The sequence below is a fragment of the Sinocyclocheilus grahami genome, unplaced genomic scaffold (genome assembly GCF_001515645.1).
Source record: "Sinocyclocheilus grahami isolate Dianchi unplaced genomic scaffold, SAMN03320097.WGS_v1.1 scaffold493.1, whole genome shotgun sequence".
Lineage (NCBI taxonomy): Eukaryota > Metazoa > Chordata > Actinopteri > Cypriniformes > Cyprinidae > Sinocyclocheilus > Sinocyclocheilus grahami.
In genome coordinates, this window is record NW_015505672.1 from 1117789 (window position 1) to 1120681 (window position 2893).

The following is a 2893-nucleotide window of genomic DNA, read 5'->3' on the forward strand; positions in this document are numbered from 1 at the left end:
TTACTCATACTGTTCCCAATATGCCTGAATGTAGTTGTTCTCAGGGTACAAATGATGGACAGGTTTGGAGCATTTCATGCCAGCGTTGCTGGTTTTGTGGGCACATTCATCACTGTGGGTGTTACAGGTGCTGCAGTGGCAACTAAGGGCCACCGGATAGGTGAAGTGAGGATCTGCATGTGAAGGGCAGCCGGGCAAGATGGCCATCCGGTACTCTACTTCTTGATACGTGCAGCCCCTCTGAACCAGGAAACGAGGACCCACCAACTCCTTCACATTACTGTCCTACAGGATGAAAGTTGTGATGCAGATTTAGCCCCATTGTCACTAAAGCAAACATGTAGGTTATGAACTAGAATATCCCAGATTGTTTCTTAACATAACATATTGTGAAATAGATTGCATCCTCATATTTCCAAACCCATATGACCTTTGTTCTTCTGTGGAACCCAAAACAAAATGATAAGCAATGGAAATAATTGTTTTATTTGTTTGTGTTCCACAGAAAGAACTCCGTCATACAGGCTTGGCAAACAATAACAGAAGTAATTCACTCATTTGTGGAAATCAGCTTGTCGTGCTGCAAGCTGGGACATTTCTCCTTGGATCCAGTTCTCTATAAATCTTCCTCACCGCGTCCACTTACCCTGGAGAAACAGAAGCCCATGCAGATGGTGGTGTTGACAGCCACACAGTAATTGCACTCCTGTCTCTCGATGTAAATGGTGTACTCAGTGGGGGCACATAGGCATGGCTACCTTCATCAAAAATCCCAGCATGCCAACCACATACACAGGAGAAATAGCTGGCGGTATATCAGGGTGTCTATTAAAGAGATGGAGAACCACAATATAATGAAAAATAAACACTAAAAATCACAAAACTAGACAGTAAACCAGGCAACACAAATTAAAAGTCATCCTGTGAGTGATTCTGACCCCTGCCAGATTATTACCCCCCTAGTATTGATAGGTTTAGGGTTAGGTGTGGGGTTAGGATTAGGCAATCAGATAGCGATTTCAACGAGAGGGGTAATAATTTTGCAGGGGGTCGAAAATGGGCACAACACCAGCACTTGTTGTGGGTGGTTGCCGGTATATTGTTATGCGGTTGTGTATGCTGCCTTCCATACCTTCGAGGCCGGCGTTTATAATTGAGCCATGCCACACATTCAAGTTGGAAACATAACATGGAAGTAGTATAAACAAATATAATACACTGTGAACAATAAACCACATAACTACATATGGATTAAAAAGGATGAAAATACATTTCTATCTATCTACTTATTTTTACATGGAATCCCAACTAAATGTATAGCAAAACGTAAGAGTTGACTTGCTTTTCTGCCCACTGATCTATCTTTATATAAATTATACACATTATCTATATATAATATAGATCAGTGTTTTCTCCATGTTTTCAATTGGCGCCTCCTCCAATGTCACAACTACGCAACTTGTATCATGTAGAGTTCAAAGCTTCTCACTCGAACAATTTAAAACAGCGACGTGGAAAAGAAAAGCACGTTGCGAGCCCACTAACCCGAATCAGCACAGCTTGGAATGAATGAAGAAAATAATTTCTTGACTAAAACTCAAAATACACACTGAATCTCATTTCATGTGTCTTTCTGGGCTTCGACTACCAGCTATGGAGTTTTGCATTATGTTTTAGTGATTCCTCTGTCACAGTTTTAAGTCTGGATGTCCTGTACAAAGCACATTCAGGGCTTTTCAGAGATACCAAATGATTGGATGTTTCACCAAGACCACTCCCTCTCCTTGGTCTTTAAAAATGACTGACATTAATTTACTGATCAAGTGTAACACCCTGATGGAAATATGACAATATTTTGTAATTATCATTTAAATCTGACTAATTTTCAAATTGTTTGTCATAAATCAACATCTCAGGAAAATGTTATGGGGTTTCAAATCAAAATATGACCTTCTGTTATGAAACAGGACGTCGATTTCATACATGTCCACTGTAGAGGACACCAGGACTTAAAGCATGTTTATTACACATTTTGGGAGACACAACAAATTAATAGAGAAAAAATTATGTATCAATATTCCTATGAAATATTAGATATTATTATGAAAATCTTGCTAATTATTACTCCCATTATTGCACTTATTTGTTGCCCCAAAAACACATTAATATGCAAATTAGATACAGTTTATAGATACATTTTATATCATGGAAAAACTTGTTTATGGCCATTTTACACACATTTTGCATAAAGAAGAATCGTCTTTATATAAAGTTTGGTATACATTTTTTAAAATTGATTTGTGATTAAAACAAAAATCCCATTGTTTTTGCCTTTTCATGTCTTTTTATTTCTTAAAAAACAGGACTTTTTAAAGTCCCGATGTCTTCTACAGAGGACATGGCATAACATAATTTTTCTAAAATTTTATTTTTCAATTTTTTTCTTATGCTCTAAACAATGTAATGACATGACAAAATACTAAATTCACAAAATAGTTTTTTCCTGGTAGTCAGGAGGTTCAACTTTTTGACTGTCAAACAACACAGCAGTATTATAGTAAATCAAAGGACCACTTACCTGGAGGATCAAGTTCAGCCTGCTTGTGTTGAGACTGCTGTTCTTATACAAACACTGAACCTGATCTCCATCTGTCTCCATCATCATCTATTTTGCAGAATGCATAAAACTAACGCTTTCTAACCAAATCACCCGTATGCTGTATGGTCACCATTCAGGGCCCACTAAATATTTAGACTGAATCTAAATGAGTAAGGTTTTTCTCCTCAGAGAGGCTGTTGCTGCTTTTCATATCCTCAGGTCTATTATGCTTGAATATCAACTTAAGTCTCAGGTGTTTCTCCTAAAATGACTTGTACAAAAAAAAAAGGAATT

General features: G+C 37.4%; 1 pseudogene; it reads right to left on the reverse strand.

Moving 5' to 3' along the window:
• On the reverse strand, window positions 1-2659 carry LOC107554165 (thyrotropin subunit beta-like; annotated as a pseudogene).
• Window positions 2660-2893: the final 234 nt, after the last annotated feature.